Here is a 14,470-nt window from a genome sequence, read left to right as displayed (position 1 = left end):
AACATTATGTGGAATCAACAACAACAATATCAATGCATCATCAATCACATCAAATACACAAAAGATAAGCAGTCCTGGAATGATGTGGATAAATGTCACGAAATAACATAATTCCAACAACTGTTTATAAGTAGATTTATCACACAATAGAACTATATTATTATTATTATTATTATTATTATTATTATTATTATTATTATTATTATTATTATTATTATTTTATTGTAACTTTCTCTTCCTCTTGAATTCGGTTGAAGACCCTTACAACATTACCTGACCATAATGAGAACTCCTCATGATTGTAGTTATAAGATGAAATAGGATGACAAAATTTTTCTCGAAGAATAATCATCACCATCATTAGAAATATGCGTTTAAGAGCCTCGTGAAAATCCAATGATTATTATGTCGTGCATTATTCATATCAGTTGTTGAGCGAAGAACAAGAACTATTATTAATCCCTAAATCTTTTTATACCATCATAAATCACTATCACCATCATCACTCAATATAATCACTGCGATCCATTATAATTATTATGACTGATATGCACCCTAGTAGTCCCATATCGTCAATTCATCAAAATTTATTATCACAATGATCGCTCAATTTTTCTCAACAACTCGTTAAAGTTTTCCGACCTTCATTATTATTATTAAAATTATTTTTATTTCCTACAATGGCTCCTAGAACGTTCTCTCGATGAGTTGTTCCTATTACTCGTCGCTTACCTTCCCTTCTAGTATCAATTATCATACATGTCTAACAGCTTTTTAAGATTACGATTTAATCATAATTTACTCCTATTTAATCACATCCTCTTTGTCATGATTATTATTACCTTATTTTATTTTTATTATTATTCTAGTTATTTTTAGGTCTTAATCCCTTCTAATGTCCTTTTGAAGATCGTGATTACTTCTGACCTTGTAAACTCACTGGCAACAGGGATTACTCATCACCGAATTCGAAAAAAAAGGAAACCATTATTCCAAGAAAATGCAAAGATAGGACAATATTGAAATCACAAATCAACGAAGGAATGAATACTCTACCATCACCATTAAGTACAACATTACTAAAGAAACTACATTCCTCTAAGCAAGAATACAATCTACTAGGCATCTACTAAAAGAGAAGAAATTTTACAGCGGTACTTATAGTTCCGATGAAAATTCGTGGCGTCGGGATGCTGCTATGGGCGTCGGCGTCCTCTTCTTCAGCTATGATGGTTTACAGGTGTACAAGGTCATCGTGTTGGCGTGCACACTGGAGTCTAATCTATCATGACTATGGCTACGTCCAGCATCGTCGTATTACTCCAGCAAAGTTCCGGAAAATTCCAAGCTTTTCCTCGTGTTCGTTGCAACTTGGATGCTACGTTACACGGAGATATCTGAAACTGAAATTCTGCATTAACAATAGTATCCACACTAGTTGTAACTCACTAAATTATTCACAACACTTAACTGGTGCAACGATGTATTTTCAGGTCCAGGTTTACTACCAGCTTCGACTTCCAAACACAATCACCTAGTTAGGATACGTCTTAAAGCTGACAAATAATATTATTGGTTATTACGATGTTTAAAGGCCAGATTACTTCTCGAATATTCCCTTAAGGTCGTGCCTTTCCTTTATAATGTCCAATGGAACATTCCATGAGTTTCTATTATAAAACTCGGCTTCAATAAACACACGAACTGTCTGCGGTTCAGCAAGTTCCACACGGGAAAATGTGCGGCTGTAATAAACTCGCTGAATACTGCATGGAGCTAACGACAAGTTGCACGGACACTCAAATAAAGCTATGGTTGTGCCTTACGAGAATTATACAGGTATTAACGTCGTCTGCAACTACTCTTCTTTTCCGTAGAGAATGCACTGTTCATCTTCTCCGTAAGAATACGACTGTACGACTTTCTTCAAAATTATTCTGTTCGTCGTTTCTGTACTGTTTCTTCTGTACTGTTCGGTGTTTCACAAGGGACTCTTCCTCGACTTTGTTCTAGAAAAATCCTAAGATTTTCTAGCTCCTTCCTCTATTTCCATTGGCTGTTGGCCATCATGCTCTGTGATTCGTCTTTCACAGCTGTGAGTGGATTCTTCGAGAATAATCTCCTCTCTCGTCTGTCAATGTGTCAGGTGACGTAACTGCGTGCGCTGGCAGCCTTCAACAGCTGTTGACCTACTTTCGGCTGGCTCCCATCGGCACGGCACGTTAACAGCTGATACACGCGGTCTCGTAAACCAATATTCTGTAATGTTTTTTCCATCTTTCCCAAATTAACTGAGGCACCATTTAGACGGGTACAATTCATCGCTCCAGACCGACATGCTTTTATATATATAGATAGCGTAGTGCAGCAATCTCGCTAGAGAACCACATTTCAAACTGTTATCTAATACTTTAAGGTGTACCTACTACCTTCGATAGGCATTTCACTTATTATTACAACTGGCTCTACGTCGCACTGACACTGACAAGTGTTACGGCTCGGACTCGGCACTGTATATTGGCATGTAAATACCGGACAAAATTAAAACTCGCCATAGACACCCAACGGCATCTCGCCAGCCTCTCACTGCTGGATACCGTGTTTCAAATCCCGGTCACTTCATGTGAGATTTGTGCTCGACAACGCGGAGGCGGGACAAGTTTTTCTCCCGATACTCCGGTCTGCCCTGTCATCTTTCATTCCAGCAACACTGTCATTTGTCAGTCATTAATCATTGCCCCAGAGGAGTGCGACAGGCCTCGGCAGCCGACACAATTCCTATCCTCGCCGCAAGTTCGGGGGTTCATTCATCCCATCACTGACCCGGTCATTGACTGGAAAACAGGTTGTAGGTTTTCATTTCCATAGACACCTAACAAAGATCCATTTGTCTGTGGCATCCAATACATCTCGAGTAACACTGAAAATCGAAATTGACGAACAGGCAGCCTAGATGACATCAGTACGTGCACACCGTAGGTCAGTCAGGTGGATATCTAATGCTTAGCTACAGTTTTCCTAAAAGCTTCAACATTTCTCTTGATAAATTATTCTTGTGCCTATTTTTTTATAAATGCATGTTTGTCCTCTTGAAATTCCAACTTTCAGCTCCCCTCAAGCCATAACGACATACTGAGGAGCTCCTCTCCTTACTCCCACATTCTGCTCCTTTCACCCACATTTCTCGTGTCAAGTAACCCCAGGGAGGGTACCATAATCTGATTAGGGTCTCAGCAGAGACTTACATGCCATCCTCTTTACATCCTTACTACAAAAGCAAAATATAACCATATGAACAACCTCGTTACTGTGATATGCCTTATGTTAACATCCTCTTTGTTATAATTATTTTCCTTACAATTGGTTTTACGTGGCATGGACACAGGTAGCTTTTATGGCAATTATGGGAAAGCAAAGGCCTAAGAGTGGGAAGGAAGCAGACGTGGCCTTAATTAGACCTAACATACAGCCCTTGCATTTGTCTGGTGTGAAAATGGGAAACCACGCAAACCCATCTTCAGGACTGCCGACGATGAGTTTCGAATCCACTATCTCTCAGCTCTGCACCCCTAACGACCTGGACAATTCGTTATTATTATTATTATTATTATTATTATTATTATTATTATTATTATTATTATTATTATTATTATTATTATTGAGGTGTTTCTTCTTGTTTGGCTCAACTCTCGTGGATGGCATTGAGTCCACGACAACTACTCAGGAAATGTTAGTAATTAACGTCTATAAATGACATTCAGCCTTTGCTGGCGAGATGTAGTGTTGTCTTCTGGTATGGACTAGAGCAATTTCGTTACTTTCACTGACCTGTCTCACTTCCATCCTTGACTTTGACCTGTGAAAGTGACTGAGGTATGAGTGATGCTAGTGATACCATTCGTTATGCAGCCAGTCCCTGTTATAAATGGTATGAAAATATCGCTCATAAGGTCGGATGGTGCATGCATTTCACTGACCTTAGCAGACTGATATACACTGAAGAAAATGGAAATTGCAACACCCAGAAGGAGTGGTGCTACATTGTTGCACTTGAACATGCAGGACGATGAATTCGTCGAGGCATGGAGTCAATAAGACCCCGGATCGCTTCCTGAGGAATTGTGGCCCATGCTTGCTGCATTGCACGGGTCAGTTGTTCCAGAGTTGTGGGTAGCTGAGGACAGTTGGCCAGTTGTCGACCCATCATGTCCCACACATGCTCAATAGGACTGAGGTCCGGGGATCTGGAGGGCCATTCTAAGGTTGCGATGTCGTGGAGAGCTTCTCTGGAGGTGCGTGCAGTGTTAACTCGGGCATTGTCCTGCTGAAACATCCCATTAGCAATGTTCGCCATCATAGGGACAACCACTGGATTGAGTACCCTATCAACGTACTGCCGAGCTGTCTAGTACCCTCAACAAGCACTAATTGTGATTTCACATTAAAGCCAAAAGCTCCCCAGACCATAATGCTTAGTGTTGGCTCTGTGTGCTTCTCGACAATAAGATCTGGGCGGCCGCTCTCCCCGGTATGTCGGCTCACACGATTCTGGCGATCGCTGCGGGCAAGACAGAAGCGCGATTCATCACTAAAGACGACCTTATGCCATTCGTCGACGCACGTCGATCATTCTCGACACCAGGCCAGCCTTACACGTCGCTGTTGTGGGGTCAATGGAACACCTTCTGCAGGGACACGGGGTCGTAAGCCAGCTGCACGCAGGCGATTACCAACTGTTTGTTGTGTAACGTGGGGTGCCACAGCTGCTCGAATTTGCGCTGCTGTTGCATGGGGTTCCATCCGGGCCATCCGAATGATGCGGCGATCCTCTCTCACAGTTGTCTGTCGCGCTGGGCCTGTGCCAGGTCTACGAATGTGATACCTTCATTTGACCACTGCTGCCATACACGTTGTACCGTAGATGCCTGTCGGCCAACACGTGCAGCGACAGTCCTTAGCGATAATCCAGCCTCACACAGCCCAATTATCCGAGCCCTCTCAAACGGCGACAGTTGTTGATAGCGTGCTCTTCTCTGTTGTCGAGGCATGTTTGACGGGGAACACTTCACTGCATAGACTGCAAGTCAACTACGCTACACCAGAGTCCGTATACTGGAGTTGATTCCTCCGCGACCAATCACTTGGGGAGACCTGTAGCAACAATCCAATGGGTCTGAAACTTTGATCGTTTACATACCTACATGGCATCGTCCCATATATTGAAAATCAACACAAACGACCAATGCCTTCGCGGTGTTGCAATTTCCATTTTCTTAAGCGTGTAATAGCAACTTCAGGTTTAATGAGGAAAGCAACGGGAAACTACCTCACTTTCCTAGCATACTTCCTCAGTGACACCCAGGCTGTCTATGACAGCTGTTGGCCGAGATGAGGAGGATCATACCACCCTTCGGGCTATGTACCCAACATACATAGAAAAAAATTATAATTTCGTCTGACTTAAATAACTTCGCCTGTCTTATAAAGAACTTAGAGACCACCGATTTAATTTTTGTTGATATGAATGTATGTAAGCACATGGGACAAAGTTACTCCCTCGAAAGAGCACACTGGTGTGACGTAGATGGTGTTGCAGTGGTAGCAGGCGGTCATGTGACCCTGGCAGGGAAGTAGCCTGTATATGGGAGCTGCACATCAAGGTGGCTCGAAGCAAATATATATGAGCGTGCCTGTGACTCTACTGTTGATGTATCAACGCGGAGTGTCCAGGGGTGGTGTAGGACTCGCGGGCATGAAACACGGCGGCAATCGACAGGGAGCGGAGACAAGTGTCACGTCTTGCCAAACTGCTGCTGTGAGTGAACCGGTCTGCGAGCAAACATGCGATAAACATTTGCAGTAGGAAGCCATTACTCACAGATGTGCACGAAAATGAACACCTTCAATGGACCTAACGACACCGAACGTGGTCGGTAGCTGAGTGGAGGCATGTAATGAGTCTGTTTTCAAATGACGGAACGTATCGAGTGAACCTAAAGCCCTCTGAGGCGTTTAACCCGCAACGTGTGGAGGGCGTAGTTCGGGCCAGTGCTGGTTTATGGTAATATAACTTGGGCCTTGCTGTCGACATGGACCAGGAAGTTTAGTTCACCAGATGTTGCCATTCATTTAACATCTTTATAGTGAGTGGACACAGCACGCACACGCGACTGGTTTCACGAATACACCACAGCCTGTCAAATCCCCCGATCTTAATCCCATAAAAAATATGTGAGCCTATTTCGAATGGAGGCAGAAAGGCAGACATCAGGATCTCCGCATTGTGGTGATTTTCTCGGATCTCATCAGCGAGTCTGCAGGAACTTGTGGACTCCCTTCCTTGACGAATCAAGGCGGTTATCAATAATGAGACGGTGTTACGTGGTATTAGCACGATACCTCAAGAGGGTGACTGGCGTTATGTATGTGTGTGCGAGTAACACGTGAAAAAGTCAGGGTACTTTATGAAAATCTGTGCTTATAGGGAGATCCAGCTATAGTCTCCCCCCCACCGGGAGATCCAGCTATAGTCTCCCCCCCCCCGGGAGATCCAGCTATAGTTTCCCCCCACCGGGAGATACAGCTATAGTCTCCCCCCCCCGGGAGATCCAGCTATAGTCTCCCCCCCACTGGGAGATGCAGCTATAGTCTCCCCCCCACTTCCGCAATCTTCAACGGTTTAAGATAGCGAAATGATGTTTTCAGTGAATTATAATAAATATGTGAGCTTCTAAATGTAACACTAGAATGTGCAAAGAGACTGAACCAAATAGGAAGTGTTAAATGGGAGAAAGTGAATGTAAAGAGTAGGTAAGTAAGGTGGAATTTGTTGAGTATGCAGCTTATTTACAATAGTTTCAGAGCAGCACCCGTGTGCTATTCTCAAGGCCCAACGAACTCAATCACTTTTACAATTTGGCGGAGCGTTTTTCTAACACATTGCAATGCAAATGTTATGCAATTGAAGGACGTTTCTATAAAATTAAAATTTTAGTTAAACTTATCTTTATATACAACTGCTTCGAATGGTAAATGTATGGGAAATTACTCGCTCCCTTGCATAGTATTATCTCATTTCGATATCTTAAGCCGTTCAGAAAATAATGCAGGGTATCGAAGTTAGTTTCATCACTTGGTATTTTACAAGTGTGTTGCCTGATACCATAGGTTCACGATCTTGCGGGCGTGAGAGATTTACATACTACTCACTCATAATGTAAAGAGGGGAATTAAAACAGTCGTCCTGCAGCCAAGTGTCAGAACATGTGTTTCGTTACGATCTCGGTTTTCTGTCAACATGTCTCTTCCAGGTGTTACTCTAGATGCTGCGGGCTATCATTGTTAACGACAACCTCGTTAGCTGGTTCGATTTCCGTCGGCCGAAAAGAATTTCGCAATCAGAATATTGACGGGTAGGTTTAGAGAAGTGGTGGTATTGCGTGCCACAAGTTCGGGTTTATTTCCAGCAGTTGCTCATATGGACTGAAGGCATGTGGTCTGTCAGATGGGGACGTTAAGCCTTGAGCAGATTCCTTAGTGTTGGGTTTCACCCTCTTCCTGTCACCACACATTCAGAGGTGCAGCTCGTCCATCAGACCTCGTCATTCGCCAGTTGTGTTTAAAACGGTTCAGGCGAACTAATGTGAGATCAAATAATTTAGTTATATATTTATTTAATCATGCCCACAACACTTTGGATGGAATCAGCAGTTTAATATTGACGTTCCTCTCTCAAGCACGCATCCTAGTTACTGTACAACTGTGCCTCAGTTATTCTACATTATTCCTTCTCTCCAGCGAAAGCCCTGACTCAGCGACTCATCACTTCCCACGAACCTGGAGTGATGCAATTTGCCACAGATTTTCTTATAGGCTAATTGGGGAAGTAAAGGTTTCTTTATTGCGATGTGTTGCGGTAAGCAGCGGGAAATTACAGTAAATAACCTCGAAAGATTATAACAAAACAGCTCACTTTCCAAAAAGCTAGTGTTGAAATTTCCTTTATAAGCCAGTTGCGAAGAGTAAAGACGCTCTCGGGGTAAGCAACCAGAACACGGTACCACTGAACCTCACAAAGGTAGAGGACTGAAATTTGGCACAAGTCTTCTTCTTATAAGCTAATTAAGAAAGGTAAGGGTATTTTGTGGTTAAGAAGTAAAGAATAACGCATTACCCGATGCGAAGAACGGGCATTCAGCTAATTCTTAAATATAATTGTGTAAAAAAATACACATTTTGTAATAACGCTGTAGGTCGGCGGGGTGAGGGCACATATTAAGCTAATTCTCATTCTTCTCTCTGGCCTTTAGGCCACCAATTGATATGGATTTGGCCACGTTTTACTGTAGCCGAGGGACGTGTTTATGTGATGTGTTGTACATAGGTGAAGAAAACTGTATTAAGACTAACACAAACGCCCAGTCCCCGAGCCAGAAAAATTAACTACACCCAGTTAAAATCCTTGGTCCGGCTGGGAATCAAACATGCAGCCCTCTGGACCAAAGACTGGTGATTCAGCCAAGTAGCCGATCACGTGTTCGGTTGATGAATGAGGCTAAGAAGAGCAAACCGGTCAATTTTACTTAGAAACTAAGTTAATTTTTTTTTTTGAAAATTTAATGTCATGACAACGTTTTGATAAAGCAAACCCACTCCGACATAATTCTGAACAACGTACGAAAGGCCACTAATTTGATAGCAGCCACTAACTCAGGCTTCCAAGGTATTCCATCCTCTCCATAAAAATGCTTATTTCAAGTTCAGACGTACACATCTAAAAGTATTCCTGATAATTTCAGTGCGCAGAGTATTAAAGCCCCGACAATAACACTGGTTAGAGACACGTTGAGCTACGATACCAACACTGCAAGTTTTGAGTATTGTTTTTCATGGATTCTAATTTTCAAACCAAGCAAACACTAAGGGCTTTAATTAACATTAATTAAGGCCACGATCATTTCCTTCGCAGTTCTCACCCATTCCAACGTCATATCTGAGTTACTGCGATGATACACGGGTCTCGTACTCTTCGCCGGCCCTGGGGGACAACGTGGGGACGCAGCTACCTGTTCTATCGGAACTTAATTCTTGGCTTCTTTCACAGGATATTTTCGAGTCAAAGTTTCCGGTTATCACAAGTTGTCGACACACGCCAAAATACTTACAACATTTCCACCCAACGGAGACCTTCCGTGCAACGTTATATATGATCCACGTATACACTGATCAAAGGTGAAAGCGCTCCATTCGTGATGTAGAGGCTCGGATGACGTCACACAAAGAGGCGAACAATTTCCTCTGTCTGAGTCTTCTAGTTAAGATATTTAACGCTGTTATCGTTTGACATTTCGTAAGTTAGGCCTATTTAATTTTAAGTCAAGTACTTTTCAAAAAGACATAACTTTCCATCATAGGAGACTTTCTTACAATACGTAATGCCATTTTATGCAGCAGTAAAATTTCACAAATCCGGCTGGAGCTTTCCCAAAGTAGAATTCCGTGTTGGAGAATACTGTCAAAGAGTACAAAGTAGGCATTTACAAGACACGTCCTCGGAACTTTATCTCTGATGGTTTTCAAGAGATACACTAGTCTTGATAGTCCATGTGAGCATTCAAGGTCAAGTTTAAATCTCAAGGTATTTCACAAGTTGATGAACATGATTTACTTGATTTCTATTTATATTCAACATAATTTACAGAGTCTTTTTATCATACTCCATGTTGATTATGAAATTCAGTTGATCGAATTCCTTCCATTTCAACCGCTTGTCATGGATTGCACCATAGTAATTCAATTCTGAAATTAAAAGTGAATGAGAGACACAATCAAATGGTTTGCTGAGATCACACAGACTGACATGGGAAACTTCCTTGTTATCTAAAGCTGAAATAACATGTTGCAAGAGAGATTCTATTGCTTCAAGCGTTGATCGAATTCGCGATAGTCAAACTGGTTCTCGCGCAGAAGGCTGTTAGATTCAAAACAATCTGCTAGTTGCTGTGTCATTACACTCTCTAGAATTTTACTAAAAATAGGAATAAATGAAACTGCTCGTACACTACAGGGGTCGTTTATAAGGCCCATTTTGAAAACCTTAGCATATTTCTGGCTACATGCGAAAACCCCACTCTATAAGCAATTATATATACTAAGAGTGGGAGCTTTCACAATATATCTGGAACTACGGTCTTGAGCACGTTATTTCACATCCTTGCTATCAGATTTTTTAAATTGATCACTCTACATTTAACTTCCTGTTCTGTGACTGTTTTCCACACCATACCCTGCTCATGAACAAATATTCCGCTGTTGATGAGGATGATGAATGCATTCTTATGAGTGGCAGGAATATTCTCAGAATTACTATTTACAGATTGAATGAAGTAGTTCTTGAATTCATCTGGTGTAATCTCAACATTGGCTTTAACACTCCTGTTGCTCTCTCTGTTGATTACTTCCCAAGCTGCTTTTCTTTCAGTTTAACATTCATTAGCTTTTCATTTAGCTGCCATTGTAGCTTGTTTATACCTACTTCTTGCCTTTGTGTATAAAGTTCAGCTTTCTGTGCTTTTAATGTTCTTAAAACTCTCTAACAAAGCGAAAGATGGTATTGCACTATTTCAAGTTGTGGTCTAAACCACTTCAAGCCTGAAAACCTAGGTTTTTAATGTTTAATATTATATACGTCTTTAAGGACTGAAGAACAATCCCCAAACATTGATAAAAATGTGTGAAAGAAACGATGAAATTTCTTACCAACCCACTCTTTTGATTCCCAGTCAACCAGGACTTTTGATAATAATTTTAGTTGAAGGATCATTCTGCATGGGGCAGAGACATTTCAAGCAAACATCTTTGTGATCAGAATCCAGACGTAGCTAACTTGCCAGTGTTCAAGGACGAGGAGTATATATGTATTATCAAGCACTGCTTTCCCACAAGTAGGATATTTGTTTGCACAGTAAAAGTTAAATGACTTCAGAAATTTAATCAGACTATTTACTTTCGTTGTCCTGTGCTTCACATAATCCCCACAATTCTTTTCATATGGCAAGGCTCGTTATGAGCTTCTGCAACTTTTCAACAAAAGTCAGGGGGCCGGTAAGTGTAGATCGTTAAGGAGCACTGCTGCCGCCTCAAACTTGAATTATACACACAGGTTAGAATAACTTTACATGTAGAGTGAATATAGCTACACCTCCATTTCTGTGAACCAGTCTACAATACCTATAGTCTGTAATTTATAACCAGTAAGTGTTACATAGTTTACCTCATTCTTTTGGAACCAGTGCTCAGTTATACAAATCATTTGAACAGAATTTTGAATTGAAAATATTCAGTTGAATCAATTTTATTTCTATGACATTGGCTGTTCCATGCCGTGATAACGAATTCAAATCTAAACTTTTGCCATAATCTAACATTTTCATTACGGCATGAAATACTTTTGGTATTTAGACCGTAATTGAGGCAACTTCCTGGAGAGTTGGCTCCCTCTACTAGTTTCCCTGACAACTTATACAATTAGACTGTAATACTTTTCTTAAGGTATCTAGAACTGCATTACTGCTTTCTGTTTTCCTAATCTATTAAGATGTGAACCATGTATTGTATAACTAGCTGCTTTAATAACATGTACATTGCTGAAATGTTTGCATAACGATTGAATGTCGCTATTAACACTCTCAATTTCTATGTTCACACAAGAATTTGGAATCAAATCATGTCTTTTTGGAATATTAACTATTACAACAGTAGTATCTGTGTGTTAGTTAATTCTGATCTTACACATTCAGCTTCATTATGGGCCACGTCATTGGTTTCTCCGATGATCAAGGCAACATCGTTGTCTCCTAGGTCAGCTGTTCTTTCTTCTACATTTGCGACGAGTTTCGGTAGTGCGTATCCAGATCAACTACGGAAGACGCTGCGACTCTTCAATGCAATACAACGAACTTGGCTTTCACCCACTATCAAAATCTTCCACTGTTTTGGTACTGATTTCGCAGACAATTTCGAGATGCATTTAGACCTAGGCCATACCACCATGTGATCACTGACATGAGGATTCCTCCTCAAATTCATTGCCTGATATTGAAAACCATTTCTTCGTATCAGCTTCAAAATTCCAAGATCACACCTTAGTCCCTGGCTTATTTCCACCGCTTACGACCTTAGACCATCCTCGCAAGTCCTCGCTACCACGGCCACGGCCGCTTCGAGAGACATAGTTCTCCTTTATAAATATTCATTTTATTTTCTTAGTGACTGCATATCGTGTTGTGCCAAGGATATCACCCATGAAATATTGTCACTATCACCACAGTGTCATCCCCTGTCGTGGAGTCCGTTCTCAGTGTAGGCCCAATTTCCATGCCGCCATCTAGGACGCGACTCTCGGCAGAAGTTTCACACGCCCAAATCATATTTCCTCATTCACTCTTGTCTACATTTCCACACTTAAAATAAAACCGTTTATCACAGACTTACGCCATTTTTCACTACTTTCTTTACTTTAAGCAGTTATATTCCGAATTTAAACACGGTTTCTCGTGAGATAATACACACCTATCACTGTAGATCTTGGATGTGTACGCACACCTTGTTGGTATTGTGTGAATCACATACATTCTCACGGAAAACGTGCTTACCGTCACATTTCACGAAAACTATCTCCCTTGAATTTGTATTACTCTCCACATAACGTATTGTCGTTATGTGAGAAGTGTTGAAAACAAGGGTTGAATATATTGTCTAAAATAACTGTCCATCTTAAAACAGCTCCAATTATCCAAAGAATGTCCCCATTGACTGTGTGTTACATTCACAAGTACAACTCGTAACCGCCTCAATCGATCAGCTGATGGATTTGGCGCGCTTTCTATAGTACAGCAGCTACATCACGAAGGTAGTGCAGCATTGCTTTCAACGAAGAACATATTCTACCATCAGTATTTACAGTGTGGCCTGACTTTCAACCTGAATGCCTTTTATTATCTTCAATCACTACCATTAATCGCGCATACGTATGTTCTTGACCAACAAGGTATCTCTCATACGCGCTTCCCAGGTCAGAACTGTTTATTACCCTCTTATAACTTTTCAGTTTCTTAGCACGTGGTTAAAATTTAGTTCTGGGAATCCATCTCTGGTCTGAAAGTGGAATTTACTCTCTACCATCGACCACAACTTTTCTGCTGAAATCTCTCTTACCGATAACGAACATGCTCCAGTCGTTCTTGCAATTCTTTCAGTTCTCTAGCTTTTAAATACGTGTTCTTTCCGTTTTCATCCAAACCTACGTTTTCTTGTTAATCCTATGTAGACATTTCATCGCTGATTTTCCTTTAGATTTCACCGTTTTAGGTCTAATTTCATCAAGTCCGTTTTAAGTTCATTTATCATCTTCTCCGCATCCTCGAACGTAATTTAATTTCCATCATTGTTCTCCCTACCGTTTACTCAGTTGGTCAGGACTTCAAGAGAAACGAACCCAGGGGGTGTGCTTATCGCATTTCTTGTTTTAAAGCACAGGGAGATTTTGAAATCAGATCAAAATTCCTAGAATTAGAGAACTACGTCTGAAGTAGCGTTAGGCCTAGGAAGTCCTTCATTATCATGTCCTCATCGTCCTTTCCTTTCTTTCTCCGGTACCATTATTCTATGAAGGATTATAGGTCTTACACTTCCCCCAGTAAGTAGTGAGTGTACTTCCTCCCCCGTAATAATAATGACCACCATCACTTGTTTCTGTGCATCTTGTGAGATCACGGTGCGATGTGTGTCACACTGCCTCATTCCCCTCCTAACGTGCAGGAATTCGTCCACCTATAATGTGTTTCTGTGGTGGTTGGTAGTATCGTTAGATGTACCTATATAGAGCTAAGTTTTAAGGCAACCAAGAATACTAACTCTCTAGGCCGACGACGAAATGTCAGAGAAAAAGCAGCATATTCAGAAAAGTCAGAATTTCGTCTTATGAGACGAGCTTTTTATAAATAATAGACATTTATAGACATCAATTAATAACCAGATGAGCAAAACGTGCTGCATGAAAGAATAGAAAATGAATATTCCAAACCATCTTAAGCTTTAGCAGGAACTGTACGACACTCTTAGAGTGACCCTACATAAAGCTCGTACTCTGAATCGCGTAGAATGGCAATTTCTGTCATCATTGCAGCATCAGACGATCCTTGAAACGTGTTGTGAAATGAATGATTTAATTAAACTTCAAGGTGACTTGTAACAATATTCCTGTTGTCTCATTGAAAAGAATAGTTGCTATGGCACAGACCCCACACCAAAATCTCCTTCTCATTTCAGAGACCTGGACGGTTGGAGTTCGATATGATGTTTACGTGACTGTGGAGTATAACAATACACCTCAAATAATCAAAGGAGTAGAACACAACATTGTTTTAACTTCCTTTACTTAAACATAATGGCGACTTAAACACACATCGAA

Source organism: Anabrus simplex, chromosome 8, assembly GCF_040414725.1.
Source record: "Anabrus simplex isolate iqAnaSimp1 chromosome 8, ASM4041472v1, whole genome shotgun sequence".
Lineage (NCBI taxonomy): Eukaryota > Metazoa > Arthropoda > Insecta > Orthoptera > Tettigoniidae > Anabrus > Anabrus simplex.
The sequence above is the reverse complement of the archived record's forward strand: the minus strand, read 5'-3'. Positions refer to the sequence as shown.